Raw genomic sequence first — 18505 nt, forward strand, 5'->3', positions numbered from 1 at the left:
AAAAAAGGAAGGCAATCCTGCCGTTTGTTACATGGATGAACCTGGAGGACATTATTCTAAGTGAAATAAGCCAGACGCCAAAAACAAATACTGCGGGATCTCACTGATGGGTGGAAACTACACAGTTAAATTCACAAAGTAGACAGTAGAATGGTGGATACCAGGGACTGGGGTGGGGGGGAGAGGATGAAATGGGGTACAAAGTTTCAATTACCCAAAAGTAAGTTTGGGCGATCTAAGGTACAGCAATGTGATTGAGTTAGGGATTTGGAATAAAGAGGCAAATACATTGAGTCTGAAAGGAAATGCCCACGAGCCATTGAGATGCAGAAAGCACAGTTGTAAATCTCTCTGGGCTGTGCCCTTGTAAAATGAGGGAAAAGCGCAAGCAAAGGGAAAACTGGCACATAACTGTGCAGCACCACCCTGCCTCCACCACCAGGCCAGCTACTAGTGTCACCACTGTTTACCTTGCTTCCCCCAATGCTGAAGTGTAACACCAGAGAAGCACGAGTAGAGTGGAAAGTAGAAGTTTTATTAAAGGACAGCAGTCTGGCTGGGCACAAATCACGAGCCACTCACAGCTTTGTAGATTCAAACAGCAATTCTTTATTCCCGATCTCACACCGGCCTTCTACAAACACGTTCTGGGGAAATCCACATTCTCTGCCCAAATCTACACTCCACTGGGCTTCTGTCTCCCAAAATATACTGTCTGACCCCTAAAAACTCAAGAGGAACTCAGGCAGCAGGATACACCCTATTCTAAACGGGAACGCCCTAATCTCCTATTATGCTAAACCAGGAACACCCTAAACTCGGATCCGCCCTGGTCCTTGAGCAAGGTCACCTTACATGCAATGTCGCTGCAAAATGTCCTATTTCCATGAGTCCTTCCACTAAAGAAACATGGGGGTACACTGGCAAGAAAATTGTCATACCTACTTGGCTGATGGCTCCCAGCATCCCTGGAGGAAGAAGGGGACCCAAGAGGTGGAACGTGGAAGGGGGAGGTCGTCCCTCTTTTATAGCTAAGGTCTTCTTTCAGCTCTCCCACACTCCTGTCCTTTGTTTTCCTGCAGGTAGGAAGGCCCAAAGGGTGGGGGATAGGTGGGCTGAAGGAGTCATCTAGGCAGGAAGGGTCTGGGGGCAGCTTTTGATTAGCACCTCCCTGTTTGCTGGGAGCTGCTCCTTTAACAGTTCCTTGGGATGGGCTCTGGGCCTTGGAGACTTTAACATTTCACTTTCCCCAAGTGTTGCTCTTGTTTCCTGGACTCCATTCTCATTAATGGCCTCCATTTTATTTATCTTACTGATATTAGACCCGATTTACCTAACTACACTAACTACCTATCTGTAAATCTGGCTTCACTAGCACCAGCCCTCTGTAAATATGAACACCCCACACCCATGGGTTGCTGTCGCTCCCTCTGGAGATAAAGGTTCATTTTCTGTTGAATGCCTACTGCGTATCTCTTCTGAGACAGAACACGTTATTCCTTGAATGTTTATCTACTAAATAAGCCTCTGTCTATGCCTTTGACGGGCAGGTGCTGAAATTCTTTTCTGTAAGTATGCCAAGAACCCTGATGGTTCTGAATCAAGTTCCCCCTTCTCTCTGGGAACTCCTCAGACTCTTCTTCAGAGACGTGTCTTCTCCCATGACATGACTATAGTTCACAGTACTGTATTGTACACTTGAATTTTCTAATAGATCTTAAGTGTTTTTACAACAACAACAAAGAAGATGTTAAATATGAAAAGTAATGAATATATCTATATTCATTAGTTTGATTACTGTGATTAGCTCACAATACAATTTATAAATACATCAAATCATTAATTTTGACACTTAGATACATGAAGTCTTTATTTGTCAACTACACTATAATAAAGCTGAAAAAAAAACCCATACATTTAGTCTTTTCCCTCAGATCTCGACCCAGTGTCCAAAACTCTTGTGACTTCCTGAGTGATAGGGGTTATAGGAACGTCTTTTGTTATTCTTTCTTTCTTCTTCTCCTTCTCTTTCTTATTCTCCCCCCCCCCCCCCACCCACCCAACATAGGGAATTGAACCCTGGGGCACTCTGCCACTGAGCCACATCTCCATTCCATTTATTTATCCCAGGCGGAGTCTCAAGAAGTTACCTAGTCTGGCCTTGAACTTGGCACCTCCTGCCTCAGCCTCCAGATTTACTGGGATTACAGGCGCATGCCACCACGCCTGGTTTATCTTTTGCTTTTCTTCACACCTCCCTTTCAACCACAACTTAATGTATGCTAATAAAGTGAGTCCTGGAGGGCCCCTAGATAGCTTCGGGGTAGGGACTGGTTGCCAGAGGAATTAATGAAGTGATTAGAGTGGTGGGAAGTTTCAGCTTCTTCTGAGACTTCTGAGGAAATCTGATGGGCTGAGATGAGTTGACCAGGAATGGACAGTATTTAGTCAGTCAGGTGTGAATAATGGAACTCTCACAAAACCCCTAATCAACACACTTCAGAAGGCTTCCAGGTTGGTGGACACAATGAAATGCTGGTGTAACAGAGGTCTACTTCAAGCTCTGAATTCGGTTCTTACAGTTCTGCCCCCGAGGCTTATGTTTTCTGTTTTCCTCCCTCTCTCAAATTAACAAGCGAATCACAATCCCCCTCCAGGGTACTCCTAAAATGTAGCCTTTGAAAAGCTTCTTTAAAAACCTCACAGGCAGAATCACAGCTTCTGGCATAGGAGTCTCCCGTGTTTCTCCTCTGCTTGTAAAGCAATAAAACTTCATTTTCCCTGTTTCTCAAAACTGAGTCCTCATTATTGAATTGGTATGAGGTCAGGGACCAAGCTTTCGGTGACACTGGGCAGGTGATTGCCTGGAGAGGACAATATGCCCTTCCCCCACCTCTTGCCCAGTCATCGCTTCCATTTGGCTCTTCCTGAGCTGTATCTTTATAATTAACCAGTAATAGGAAGTGAGCTGTTTTTCTGCATTCTGTGAGCCATTCTGGCAAGGTAACTGAGGTGGGGAATCACAGTGTGAAGTAGCTACTCAGCCGTGAATGGGTGAGTAGGGAAAAGACGTGAAGGGAGACTGAAAAACCACAGGGATCCTAACCCAACAGATAGGCACCTGGAAGATGGGGGTTTGGTATATTAAAATCTCCCCCAGGCTTAATTAAGAAAAGATACCTTTAGGACCCTGTCATCGTTATTTCTTGTAACAAGGTCTCCAGAACTCTTCCTTTTCATGGAAAAAGGACCCCTAATCACCCTGACACCAAAATGTGTAGACCCTCACAAAGAAAGCTTGAGAGTGGTTATTCAAATGATAATGACTTGATTGAGAGGGCAGGAAATTGAGGCAAAACCAGGGGAATTGCATAACAAACCCATTTATGGGACAGGAAATAAAGACAAAAACAAGAGGATTTCGTTTCTTTAAAAACTCCTCTTCTGGGCTGCGGTTATAGTGAAAAACCAGCCTCTATCTAGAGCAAAGCCTGTCCAAGGAAGGGACATCACCTTTGTCCTTGGAAAACCCCACAGAGCACTCCTAAGCACATTCCCGCCCTGCTAAGTTGTTTATCTACAAATAACAGGAGAGATCTGCTGCGCCAGGTGTCCCTGACTCAATCAGGCTAGGTGGGGATCCATAGCAACCCCCTAGCAGCCACCAATCAGCATGAGACAGGGAAATACCTGGGATGCCAGATGACCCTCCCAGTAGTTTATGGTGGTTGATAACATGTTGGGAAACCATGTAGTTCAGCATGAACACCCCTCTTGGCTTAAACCAATCAGTTCAAATGAATACCCCTTTTGTACTGACCAATCACCCCTACCCAACTTGTTCCCGCCAGTGAATGTGCTAATCGTGTTTTAGAGTTTGTGTTTGATTTTCCCGCGGTGTGTGATGATTTGCTAAGGGATGCTATGATGTATGTGAAGTCCCTGCCCTCTCCAAAGAATGTATAAAACTGCTGCAAACCCTGGGCTCGGGGCCTCTCAGCGTCACCAGTTGCTGTGTGTGTGCGCGCGGAGGACCGAGCTAGCTCACAATAAACACCTCTTTGCTGCTTGCATCGATCTTGGGTCTCTGGTGGTCTTTGGGGGTCCCGAAATCGAGCACAACAATAGCTCAGTTGGTAGAGTGCTTGCCTTGCACGCACAACCAAAAAAAAAAAAAATCTATTCTATGAGTACCACACCATCTCTCTCTCAGAGGCTGCCCAAGCAGTTCCTATGCTGTCATTCAAAATCAGAAGGTGGAGTTGGGCAGGACACTGGAAATTTCCCTGGGCCTCCCGATAAAACTAGAGGGCAGGAGGAGCATCCTATCCCTCTCCTTTCTGAGAGGACCCACTCTCCCTTGAGGGTATCCCTTTTCCTTTTTCATATCACTTCTAATAAACTCTTGCCTATAACTTGAGCAATATGTCTGAAATCTTTCTTGCATGATTGCAAGAATGGGATTTGAAGGAAGGCCTCCATACCGCCTTAGTTTCCTGGGAGTCCCCAGCACTGTCACAATAGGAACCCTAGTTTATAGCTGGTTGGATGCAGGTGGCAATTGTGACTGGCATTTGAAGTGGGGGTAGTCTGGTGGGAGTAAGCCCTTTAACTTAACAGGTCTTCTGAGTTGGTGTCCTGAGAACTGGAGAATTTGTTGTGCTGGGGGTGGGGGGAAGGGAGTGCTGCATATTTAGTATAAGAAGTGTTGGTAAAGATGTAATGCCAGATTCGTGGAACCCCAATAGACCTCCAGGAGTTGAATCCGATGCAATCACACAAGAGGTCTGTATTGCAAGCTTGAGCCTGGACTCACAACCGTTTCCGACACAGCAGTCCCGAAGAGTGAGTCCTGGTCCTTAGTTCAGTGAGGATTTATAGGTTTTTTTGGGATACTCTATATGTCACAGCATCACACAGCAAATTATTTCACACTGTGGGAAAGTCAAACAACAACTCTTAGCATTGATTAGTACATTCATTGGCGGGAACAAGTCGGGTAAGAGTGATTGGTTAGTTCAAGTGGTGGATACATTTGAACTGATTGGTTTAAGCCTTGAGGTGTGTAGTGCTAAACTATGCGGTTTCCTAACTGTTATCAATCTCAGGAAACTACTGGGAGGGTCACCTGGCATTTCAGGTATTTTCCCTGTCTCACACTGCTTTGGTGGTTGCTAGGGGGTTGCCATGGATCTTCAGGGTCAGGCATTAGGCCCCCAGACATTCTTTGGTCTTTCCAGGTGTTGTAAGGACAAACGAGGCAAGGCACCGAAGATAGCAGAAAACAGTTTTATTTGGCTGCAGCCAGGTTCAGAGGGTACAGCCTTTGCTGTAATCAATCAATCCCCCTGAACCCCAAGTTCAGGGAGTTTCAGAATTTTATACCCAGCATGTAAGGGGAGGGGCTCGGAAATTCACCGTCTGCAGAAGTTCACATAAAAGCAGCTTTTTCTTTCACTGTTCTGGGCAAGTTAACTCTTCAAGGACAACACCTGAGAAGGGGAAAGCTTCTTCTCCCCTTTTTTTCTTCCCCCTGCCAGCTGTTACCATGGAGCCCATTTGTAACTTATCTTAAAAATGTAGACATCTCTGTGAAGCCCAGCTCAAGACCAGAGGCCTTGTTTGCACATTTCTTCAAAGTATTATACTGGATACGATTGTGAAAAACTAGTAAGGGGGTGTCCAGCACCTGGAGTGCTGGTATCTTCTCGACCAGTGGCCAAGTAAACAGGGTGACATGAAAATAGGAAGTTTATCTACAATGGACTCTTTTGCTGACAGTCCTAAAATCAGCCACGGTGAAGAGGGCTTTCCTGGGGAGAAAGGGGGTGCCACTTCACAGGAACTAGCATAGAGGAGTCAGGGACACGTGGCTCCAGAGATCTCTCCTGTTATTTACAGACAAACAACTCAGCAGGGTGGGTATGAGCCTAGGAGGCTCTGTTGATTTTTCCAAGGACAAGGGTCACGCCCCCTCCCTTTGGACAGGCCTTGAGGTAGAAGCTGGTTTTTTCAGAAATGGAGTCACATCAATTTCTCATTCCCCACTTTGTCTGAAAACTTGGGGACCAATCATGGTTCCTTAGTTGGGGGTCTGTGTGGGCAGGCCCTACTTCTTGGTAGGATTCTCCTTCTGGGTCTAGGGTTTGATAGTGGGTACGCAGAACCATCATCTGAACTGTGTTTACTCTGTCCTTGATGAAAGCCACTGGCTTGTTCAGGAGTGGTCCTACTAAGGTTGACATTAGGGTAACTTTAGCGTAAACAGTAACCCTCAGGGGACAGTCTTCAATTTCCCAGACTCACTCAAAATTGGCCTCGTATAGCTGGGGATGTGGCTTAAACGGTAGCGCGCTCGCATGCGTGCGACCCGGGTTCGATCCTCAGCACCACATGTGGTGTCCACCAAAAACTAAAAAAAAAAAAAAAAAAAAAAAAAAAAAATTGGCCTCCTAGATCCCACCTGACTTACCTATCAATACTGACTGCCTGTCTAATTCTGGCTTCAAAAATAGTTCAGATGGGGGTCCTACTACTTACTGTAGGCCCCACAGTGTTACAAACAGTGAGGACAATGAGAATACAGACCTGTTCTGAAATCTGAGGGGCGTTCATTCAGACTTTGAAGCTCTGGAAAATAAGTGCCTCCTGCCAGGAAAAGTCAGTGTTTTCGAGAATGCCAGTTTCAGTGATGAAGAAGCACCTTTCATGCTTTATCAGCATCAACAGTGGAAAGTCCTTAGAAAATTTATGTCAGAATGTGATCCCATAAAATAGGTGAGAGTTTGAGATCACGGAGATAAAGTCATGGATCAATTAAATTCAAAGAATCAGCACTGATCACCATGACCAAAGGGGATTTAGCCCAGGTATGCAAGGCTGATTGAACATTCCAAAACCAATTGATGGCAGTGGACATCTCATAGGGGCCCACAGTGGAACCCAGCCTGTCAGTGCGCTCCACCCAGCGGGAAGCTGCCCTGTTGCTGGATGGCGATCTGTGGGCCGGGAACCTCTGGGTTGTTGGTGCAAAGTGAAGGATGAAGAGGTGCCTTCGAAGCAGGTGATTTCTGTAGGAGCGTTGCGTACTCGTACTTCTACAACAGGTCCATCCACCCAGGCAGCTCACCCTTGTGATATGTGGCCCCATCTTGAAAGATATTTTGCTCCTAGAGGAAACGCACTGTGGACTTAAAACTTACACGTGTAGGGCATGTGGGAGATAGTTGTGGTTCACTGCAGACTTTAACTGGAACTTGAAACTGTAAGGGCCCGGCGAAGCGTCGGAGGGAGAGACCACAAGAGACCGGCTCCATGCAATTGGCAGAAGGGGTTTTATTGATTCAGCATGCTGAGGCTCCAGGCTCACTCAGGAAGGTAGAGCAGCCCAGAGCCCCGAGCAGAAGTCAGGCAGAGCTTAAATACACTTTTTGGAAAGGGCGGGAGGCTTTGCATACATCAGAACAAATCGTCAGGAGGCGCGGGAAAATTGAACAACAACTCTGAGACCTGATTAGTACTTTCATTGGCGGGAACAGATTGGACGGGGGTGATTGGTTACTTTTAAGTGGGGTGAACATTTAAACTGATTGGTTCTATGGCCGAGGTGCCTACGTGCCAGGCTACTCAAAGTCCCAAGTTATCAGACCACCAGAGGAGCCAGTGAGAATGTTTACTGGCAGTTCGGGTATTGTCCTAACAGCTACAGAGATTACAGGTTTGGAGGGTAGCAGGGGAACTTTAACAATACTTGGTCTTTTACTTTTTAACCCAAGCCTTGCAGTTAGAAACTTCACAATGTCCGATCTTTTACACTTTAACTCTGGCTCTGAGGCTTAGAATCAGCTTAGAAATTTTACCTTTACAAAACATTACAGTGTAAAGAAACCTTCACAAAGAGATGAAGGCAATACTTTATTAGGGAAGAATTGCAGAGTTGGTGAAGAACCTCACTTAATAGAACACCCCTTTACATGTGAGGTGGAGCAGGAGAACTTCCAGGCTAGCTTGGGCCATTGCCAACAAAAGATCAGCCATAATAAGAGCAAGACAGCCCAGAGAACTGCAGGTAGGGAGAGATTGCATATTGGACAAATGCATTATAAGTGCAGTGAATGGGGGAAAGCTTTCAATCACAAAGATACACTTGTCCAGCACCAGAGGATCCACACTGGAGAAAGGCCTTATGAGTGCAGTGAATGTGGAAAAGTCTTTAGTCGAAAAGACAACCTTATTCAGCATAAAAGAATCCACCCAGGAGAAATGCCTTATAAGTGTTGTGAATGTGGAAAATACTTTAGTCATTACTCTAACCTAATTGTACACCAGAGAGTGCACAATGGAGCAAGGCCTCACAAGTGCAATGATTGTGGGAAAGTCTCCAGACACAAATCCACACTTTTTCAGCATGAAAGCATCTATACAAGAGAAAATCCTTATGATTGCAGTGATTGTGGGAAATCCTTTAGCCGCAAATACACTCTTATTAAACAAGAGCAAATTCACACTGAGACAAAGCCTTTTGAGTGCACTGAATGTGGGAAATTCTTTAGTTGAAGCTCTGACTTTATTGCACACCAGAGGGATCACTCAAAGGAAAGGTCTTTTGTGTGCAGTCAATGTGGGAAAGACTTCATCAGAACCTCCAACCTTGTTGGGCATCTGAAAGTACACACAGAAGAAAGGCCCTAGGAGTGCAGCTGAGTGTGGGAAGGCTACAGTTTAAGCTTCCACCTCATTTAGCACCAGAAAATACATGCTTCAGGGAGGCTTTAGCAGAGCTGTCCACACAGCAGGATTCATCAGTGAGATGTCAAGCCTCACATGAACATTCACGCGGGGGAGATACCTTGTGGGGCCAGGTATTCAGGAAGCTTCCCAACCTCCTCAAGTTTCTGTCAAAACCCATGGCTGAACTCATCTCAACTTTTCCAGCTTAGTTACCCAACATCTTCAGGGACAGCAGGACTAGTACTCTCCAATGCCCAGGGTGAACCCTGGGACATCTGAGTTCAGAGGGTCCTCATTCCCTTCTGTGTGACAGGGGTGGGTATGAATAGGACCCATCTCTGGTGGCTTACAGATGTTTTCTTTCTTCACGGACATGGTTGATGTATAAAAATTGATTTTTGGTTGAGACAGTGTCTCGATAGGTTGCCTAGGCTGGCCTTGAACTCATGGGCTCAGGCCTCAGCCCTCAAGTAGTTGGGGTTATAAGCACATGCCACTGTACCCAGCTTTTACTTGAAATTGTAGTGGGTATTTTCAGTCTCCCAAGTCACCTAGCCTGGGAAAGTACCTGCTTCATATTGTTCTGGTTTTGTAATAGTAAAGGCCTGATAATTTAAGCCACATACACACACACACACACACACACACACACACACACACACAGAAAAAAAAAAAAAAGAAAGAAAGAACAAGAAAACCAATTAATGTAATTCATTGCACCAAGATGCCAAAGAAGAAAAATTACACAATCCTATCAATAGATGAAGAACAATCTACAAAAAAAAATCTATAGCTAACAGCGTATTTAACCTTGAGAAACTTGAAGCTTTCTGCTAAGGATACCGGGGATGACGTGCTGTTTCCCTGGGTGCGAAGACTGAACACAGGAAACTCTGAGGCAAGCCTAAAAAGCAAGCTTTATTTAAAGGACACAAACAGACTTCCCTGCAGAGAAGGGATCCAGAGCTGGTGTCCAAAGAAGTGGAAGAGTCCTGCCCCTCTTATTTATTTTGGATTTTCTTTGTTATCCTGCCCTCTTCTCCCTTTATCTTACCCCTTTCCTCTCTCCATCCTGAGTATGTGAGCAGCAGCCAGGGTGACCCAAAAGGCCAGGGGGAGGGGGGGACAAATGGTGGAGTGATCCAGGCAGTAAGGAAACAGCCCAGGAGACGTTAATTAACAACTCCTGCAATTTCTTGCAGGGAGGAACAATTCCTGGCATGGGTAAGGGTACATGGAAGGAGGAAGGGGAAAGAGCATTTGATTTCCTTTCCTTTACAACCAGCCCCCCTCTTCCCTATCAGACCTAATTTTTTATTATCTATACTTACTGTTATTTTGTCCCCCAGCTTCACTTGAAGACCAGGAGCAAAACAAAGGTGTCTCTCTTCTTTTTTCTCTTCTCTTTTTCTTAATGGTGGGGGGATCATGCATGCTAGACAATAGAGCTACCATTGTGCTATATTCCTAGGCCAGACATCCCTTCTTTTTATTTTTTTCTCCATGTTTTTATTGGTACATTATAATTATACATAATGGTGAGATTCACTGTTATGTATTTGTACATGCATATAATATAATAATATAACTTTGGTCAATATCATTCCCCAGTATTTCCATGTTCACTCCCTTCTCCCTCCCCCTAGAGCCTTTACTCTACTCTACTGGTCACCCTTTGATTTTCATGAGCTTCTCTATGACTTTCTTTTCCTTTTTCCTTCCTTAGCTCCTACATATGAAAGAAAGCATATGACTCTTGACTTTCTGAGGTTTGGCTTATTTAATTGAACATAATGCTCTCAAGTGCCATCCATTTTTCTGCAAATGACATAATTCATTTCTTCATTATGGCTGAGTAAAGCTCTAGTGTGTCCATATACCACATTTTCTTTTTCCATTCATCCATTGATGGACACCTAGACTGGTTCCATAGTTTGAGTATTATGAACTGTGCTGCTAAAAACATGGGTATGTATGTGTCACTATAATATGCTCACTTTAATTCTTTAGGATAAAACTGAGGAGGGTATAGCTGGGTCATCTGGTGGTTCCATGCCTAGTTTGTTGAGGAAACTCCACACTGAATTTCACCGTGGTTGTACTAATTTATAGTCTCACCAATAGTATAAAAGTATTCCTTTTCATCAATATCCTCTCCAGCATTTATTATTGTTTGTATTCCTGATGACTGCTATTGTGACTAGAGGGAGATGAAATTGCAGTGTAGTTTTGATTTATGTATCCCTAATTGCTAATGATGTTGAACCTCTTTTCATATATTTGTTGGCCATTTGTATTTCTTCTTTTGAGAAGTGTCTGTTTAGTCCATCTGCATATTTATCAATTGGGTAATCTTTTATCAATTCAGCACTAAAAACAAATGAGTAATCAAGCCACAAAAAGACCTAGAGGAACTTTAAATGCATATTACCAACTGAAAATAATCTATCTATATGATTCCAACTCTGCGATATTCTGGATAGGACAAAACTATGAAGAAATAAAAAGATTAGTGGTTGCTAAGAGTTAGGAAGAAGGCATACATGAATAGGTGGAGCACAGGGAAATTTTATAGCAATGAAACCATTCTGTATGATAACACAATGCTAGATATATGTCATTGTATTTTTTCCCAACCCATAGGATGTACAGCACCAAGGGTGAGTCCTGATGTAAACTTTATACCTTGGGTGACAGTGCTTTGTCAATGTAGGCTTATCATTTGTAGCAAATATATCACGTTGGTGTGCATGGGGTGAGTGTCAGAAGATATATGAGCATTCTGGTCTCTAATCCATTTTCCTCTGATTGTGAAACTGCAACCTGAAACAGTGTTGTATTTGTAGTCTCAGGTATTCAGGAGACTGAATCACCAAGACAGAGAAACAAACAAAACAGAACAAAAACCAAACCAAACCAAACCAAAACAGAAAAGAAAAGAAAAACACTGCACTAAAAAATAAAATTTATTTAAAAGGGGAAAAGACTAAAGACATTCAATGAAGAAATGAAGAGACATGTATTCAGATTGGTGTGAAGAACAATATGGAAACCAGCATCATAGAGAAATCAGATAGCAAGAGTGCCAGGATTTAGATCCCAGTTCTATTACACCCTAGTTGTGTCATCTTGGCCAAGTTCCTCAGTTTCCTCTTCTGTCTTAAAGGGGACCCCTATCTCCTAGATTGCTAGTAAGACAAAATGAATTTAATCATCTAAAGTGTATAAAAAATGTCTAGTAATTTAATTGTAAATGTCTAGTAATTTAATTGGACGTAATCCCAAGCATTACGTCCTCCATTTCGAGTAACTGTCTAAATGCAAATAGGTGAATGTTTCAAGACCGTCTATAGTGCTCCCAAGTACCTACCTACTACCAACACCCTGATCCAATCGACGGTTAGTATCCCCCTTCAGTAGAGCAATCTTCTAAAGTAGCCAAGACATACTAACCCTTATACCTTCATAGCACCTAACATAAAGTCCTAAGAACAAACAACAAATCACTATATGCATACAAAATCCGGAAGCCCTTTATAAATTGAATGAATCAGCTCTAAAGTACAATAAAGCCCAACATCTCTAGGCATAATCTCCCACCACAAAGGAGAGACAACAGAGATATACAAAGCCAAAACAAATGTATAGGAGAAAGCAGTTACAAAGCAGTCAAACAGAGCTGGAAAGTAACGTGAACAACATGAAAAAACAAGGGAAAAAAGGATTACAGATAATGCAGGACAACTTAAATCTACTGGAGGACCTAGAAGCATCAGAAACACGGACAGGGAAAGAAATCAAGGCATACCTAACTCAGATGGAATGGAATATTAGAGAAGACATGAGACAGCAAGTCCAAGCATTGAAAGTATATTTTGAAAACGAACTAAACAAACAAATTCAAACTGCAAAGAACGAGCTTTACCAGGAGATAGAGATCTTAAAAAAAACCAAACAGTAATTTTAGAAATGCAAGAAACCATAAACCAGATTAAAAACGCTAACGAGAATATTACAAATAGACTAGATCAAGTAGAAGTCAGAACATCAGATAATGAAGACAAAGTTTATCAACTTGAAAAGAATATAGTCAACACAGAAAAGATGCTTAAATCTCACGAGCAATCTATCCAAGAGATATGGGATCTCATCAAAAAAACAAATTTGAGAGTCATTGGGATAGAAGAAGGCGCAGAGGTTCAAACCAAAGGAATGGACAACTTATTAAATGAAATAATCCTAGAAAACTTCCCAGAAATGAAAGATGGAATGGATTGCCAAATCCTAGAAGCCTACAGGACCCCAAACATCCAAAACCATAATAGACCAACTCCAAGACATATAATTATGAAGATAGCCAACATACAGAACAAGGAGAGAATATTAAAAGCTATGAGAGAAAGGAGGCAGATTACATTCAGGGGTAAACCAATTAGGTTAACGGCTGATTTTTCATCACAGACTTTGAAAGCGAGAAGATCCTAGAACAATGTATTTCAAATGCTGAAAAATAATGGATTCCAACCAAGAATACTGTATCCAGCAAAATTAAGCTTCAGATTTGACAATGAAATTAAAATCTTTCATGATAAACAAAAGCTAAAAGAATTCGAAGCCAGAAAACCAGCACTGCAAAGCATTTTGGGCAAAATTCTACAAGAAGAGGAATTGAAAAATAGTGCCCAAAACTAACAGCGGGAGGTATCTCAGTAAAGGTGGAGGAAAATAACCAAAAAGTAAAAACTAGCCAAACTAAAAAAAGTAAATAAATAAACATGACTGGAAGTACAAATCATATTTCAATTGCAACCTTAAATGTTAATGGACTAAACTCACCAATAAAGAGACACAAGCTAGTAACCTGGATCAAAAAAACAAATCCAACAATATGCTGCCTTCAGGAGACTCATATGATAGGAAAAGACATACACAGGCTGAAGGTGAAAGGATGGGAAAAATCATTCCACTCACATGGCCCTCAGAAGCAAGCAGGAGTGGCCATACTCATATCGAATAAAATCAACTTCAAACCTAAGTTAATCAAAAGGGATAAAGAAGGACACTATATACTGTTAAAAGGAACCATCCACTAACAAGACATAACAATTATCAATTTGTATGCACCAAACAATGGTGTGGCAACGTTCATAAAACAAACTCTCCTCAAGTTCAAGAGTCAAATAGACCATAACACAATAATTATGGGTGACTTCAACACACCGCTCTCACCATTAGACAGATCCTCCAGACAAAAGCTGAATAAAGAAACTATAGAACTCAATGACACAATCAATAACCTAGACTTAACCGACACATATAGAATATATCAACCATCATCAAGTGGATACACGTTCTTCTCAGCAGCACATGGATCTTACTCAAAGATAGATCATATATTATGCCATAGGGTGACTCTTAGTAAATATAAAGGTGTGGAGAGAATACCATGCACCATATCTGATCATAATGGAATGAAACTGGAAATCAATGATAAAAGAAGGAAGGAAAAATCCTGCATCACATGGAAAATAAACAATATGTTACTGAATGATCAATGGGTTACAGAAGACATAAAGGAGGAAATCAAAAAATTCTTAGAGATAAACGACAATTCAGACACCACATACCAGAATCTATGGGACACAATGAAAGCAGTTTTAAGAGGGAAATTCATTTCCTGGAGTTCATTCCTCAAAAAAAGAAAAAACCAACAAATAAATGAACTCACACTACATCTCAAAACCCTAGAAAAGGAAGAGCAAAACAACAGCAAATATAGCAGAAGACAAGAAATAATTAAAATCAGAGTGAAAATCAACGAAATTGAAACAACAACAAAAAACCATTGAAAAAATTGATAAAACTAAAAGTTGGTTCTTTGAAAAAATAAATAAGATCGACAGACCCTTAGCCATGCTAACGAAGAGAAGAAGAGAGAAAACTCAAATTACTAACATATGGGATGAAAAAGGCAATATCACAACAGACACTACAGAAATACAGAAGATAATTAAAAAGTATTTTGAAACCCTATATTCCAATAAAATAGAAGATAGTGAAGATATAGATAAATTTCTTAAGTCATACGATCTGCCCAGATTGAGTCAGGAAGACACACACAATTTAAACAGACCAATAACAAAGGAAGAAATAGAAGAAGCCATCAAAAGACTACCAGCCAAGAAAAGCCCTGGACCGGATGGGTATACAGTGGAGTTTTACAAAACCTTCAAAGAATTAATACCAATACTTTTCAAGCTATTTCAAGAAATAGAAAAAGAAGGAGCTCTTCCAAATTCATTCTATGAGGCCAACATCACCCTGATCCCAAAACCAGACAAAGACACTTCAAAGAAAGAAAACTACAGACCAATATCTCTAATGAACATAGGTGCAAAAATTCTCAATAAAATCCTGGCGAATCGAATACAAAAGCATATCAAAAAAATTGTGCACCATGATCAAGTAGGATTCATCCCTGGGATGCAAGGCTGGTTCAATATACGGAAATCAATAAATGTTATTCACCACATCAATAGACTTAAAGATAAGAACCGTATGATCGTCTCGATAGATGCAGAAAAAGCATTCGACAAAGTACAGCATCCCTTTATGTTCAAAACACTAGAAAAACTAGGGATAACAGGAACTTACCTCAACATTGTAAAAGCTATATATGCTAAGCCTCAGGCTAGCATCATTCTAAATGGAGAAAAACTGAAGGCATTCCCACTAAAATCTGGAACAAGACAGGGATGCCCTCTCTCACCACTTCTATTTAATTTAGTCCTTGAAATACTAGCCAGAGCAATTAGACAGACAAAAGAAATTAAAGGCATAAAAATAGGAAAAGAAGAACTTAAAATATCACTATTTGCGGACGACATGATCCTATACCTAGAAGACCCAAAAGGGTCTGCAAAGAAACTACTAGAACTAATAAATGAATTCAGCAATGTGGCAGGATATAAAATCAACACGCATAAATCAAAGGCATTCCTGTATATCAGCAACAAAACTTCTGAAACGGAAATGAGGAAAACCACCCCATTTACAATATCCTCAAAAAAAAAAAATAAAAAACTTGGGAATCAACCTAACAAAAGAGGTGAAAGATTTATACAATGAAAACTACAGAACCCTGAAGAGAGAGATAGAGGAAGAAGATGGAAAAATGTACCCTGTTCATGGATAGGCAGAACCAACATCATCAAAATGGCGATATTACCCAAAGTTCTCTACAGGTTCAACACAATGCCAGTCAAAATCCCAACAGCATTTCTTGTAGAAATAGATAAAGCTATCATGAAATTCATATGGAAAAACAAAAGACCCAGAATAGCAAAAGCAATTCTAAGCAGGAAGTGTGAATCAGGTGGTATAGCGATACCAGATTTCAAACTGTACTACAGAGCAATAGTAACAAAAACAGCATGGTACTGGTACCAAAACAGTCAGGTGGACCAATGGTACAGAATAGAGGACACAGAGACCAATCCACAAAATTACAACTTTCTTATATTTGATAAAGGGGCTAAAAACATACAATGGAGGAAGGATAGCATCTTCAACAAATGGTGCTAGGAAAATTGGAAGTCCATATGCAACAAAATGAAGCTGAACCCCTTTCTCTCGCCATGCACAAAAGTTAATTCAAAATGGATCAAAGAGCTTGATATCAAATCAGAGACATGGCGTCTGATAGAAGAAAAAGTTGGCTACGATCTACATATTGTGGGGTCGGGCTCCAAATTCCTTAATAGGACACCCATAGCACAAGAGTTAATAACAAGAATCAACAAATGGGACTTACTTAAACTAAAAAGTTTTTTCTCAGCAAGAGAAACAATAAGAGAGGTAAATAGGGAGCCTACATCATGGGAACAAATTTTTACTCCTCACACTTCAGATAGAGCCCTAATATCCAGAGTATACAAAGAACTCAAAAAATTAAACAATAAGAAAACAAATAACCCAATCAACAAATGGGCCAAAGACCTGAACAGACACTTCTCAGAAGAGGACATATAATCAATCAACAAGTACATGAAAAAATGCTCACCATCTCTAGCAGTCAGAGAAATGCAAATCAAAACCATCCTAAGATACCATCTCACTCCAGTAAGATTGGCAGCCATTATGAAGTCAAACAACAATAAGTGCTGGCGAGGATGTGGGGAAAAGGGTACACTTGTACATTGCTGGTGGAACTGCAAATTGGTGCGGCCAATATGGAAAGCAGTATGGAGATTCCTGGGAAAGCTGGGAATGGAACCACCATTTGACCCAGCTATCGCCCTTCTCAGTCTATTCCCTGAGGACCTTAAAAGAGCATACTATAGGGATACTGCCACATCAATGATCATAGCAGCACAATTCACAATAGCTAGACTCTGGAATCAACCTAGATGCCCTTCAATAGATGAATGGATAAAAAAAAAAATGTGGCATTTATACACAATGGAGTATTACGCAGCACTAAAACACGACAAAATAATGGATTTTGCAGGGAAATGGATGGCATTAGAACAGATTATGCTAAGTGAAGCTAGCCAATCCTTAAAAAACAAATGCCAAATGTCTTCTCTGATATAAAGAGAGCAACTAAGAACCAAACAGGGAAGAAGAGCATGAGGAAAAGATTAACATTAAACAGAGACGAGTGGGGGGGGGGGAGAAAGGGAGAGAGAAGGGAAACTGTATGGAAATGGAAGGAGACCCTCATTGTTACACAAAATTACATATAAGAGTTTGTGAGGGGAAAGGGGGAAAAAAAAACAAGGGAGAGAATTAAGCAACAGCAGATGGGGTAGAGAGGGAAGATGAGAGGGAAGGGGAGGGGGGATAGTAGGGGATAGGAAAGGTAGCAGAATACAACAGTCATTAATATGGTATTATGTAAAAATGTGGATGTGTAACCGATGTGATTCTGCAACTTGTATTTGGGGTAAAAATGGGAGTTCATAACCCACTTGAATCAAATGTATGAAAGATGATATGTCATGAGCTTTGCAATCTTGTGAACAACCAATAAAAACAAAACAACAACAACAACAAAAAAACCAAAGGTGCTTAACTGCTGAGCCACATCCCCAACCCTCTTTATTTATTTTGAGACATGATCTTGCTAAGTTGTTTAGAACCTTACTAAGTTGCTGAGGCTGGCTTTGAACTTTCGATCCTCAGCCTGTTGAGCTGTTGGGTTTACAGGTGTGTGCTACCGCACCTGACTGTTTTTTATAATAGTCATTCTCACTATGGCAAGTTGATGTCTCATTGTGGTTTTGATTTATGTTTCTCTGATGATTAGTAATCTTGAACATTATTTTATGTACTTCTTGGCTATTTGTATATCTTCTTTTGAGAAATGGCTATTCAGGTGATTTTAGTTTTTATTTGAATTATTTGTTTTTTGCTGTTGAGTTCCTTACATATCTGGGATATTTAATCCCTTGTTAGATGAATTGTTTACAAACATTTTCTCCTAGTCTGTAGGTGTCTCTTCACTCCATTGATTGTTGCTTTGTTGTGAAGAATTTTAGTTTGATATAATCCCATTTGTTAAGTTTATACTTATTGCTTGTGCTGTTGGGGTCATATTAAAAAAAAAAAAAAAAACTTTGCCCAAACCAATGTCCTGAAGCATCCTCCTCTGTTTTCTTCTAGTAGTTTCATAATTTTGCCTCTAAAATTTAAGTCTCTGATCTATTTTGAATAGGTTTTTTTAATAAGAGGTAGGGGTTTAATTTCTTTCTCCTGCTTCTGTCCAGTTTTC

The 18505-nt window shown here is 41.2% G+C and overlaps 1 protein-coding gene and 1 pseudogene across 1 annotated transcript in view; both read left to right on the forward strand.

Moving 5' to 3' along the window:
• Positions 1–18505, forward strand: part of LOC143406499 (broad substrate specificity ATP-binding cassette transporter ABCG2-like) — a 125148-nt gene that overhangs the window by 22300 nt on the left and 84343 nt on the right. The gene's annotated exons all lie outside the window — the stretch shown is intronic.
• On the forward strand, positions 6846–8703 carry LOC143405767 (uncharacterized; annotated as a pseudogene).

Source organism: Callospermophilus lateralis, chromosome 8 (assembly GCF_048772815.1).
Source record: "Callospermophilus lateralis isolate mCalLat2 chromosome 8, mCalLat2.hap1, whole genome shotgun sequence".
Lineage (NCBI taxonomy): Eukaryota > Metazoa > Chordata > Mammalia > Rodentia > Sciuridae > Callospermophilus > Callospermophilus lateralis.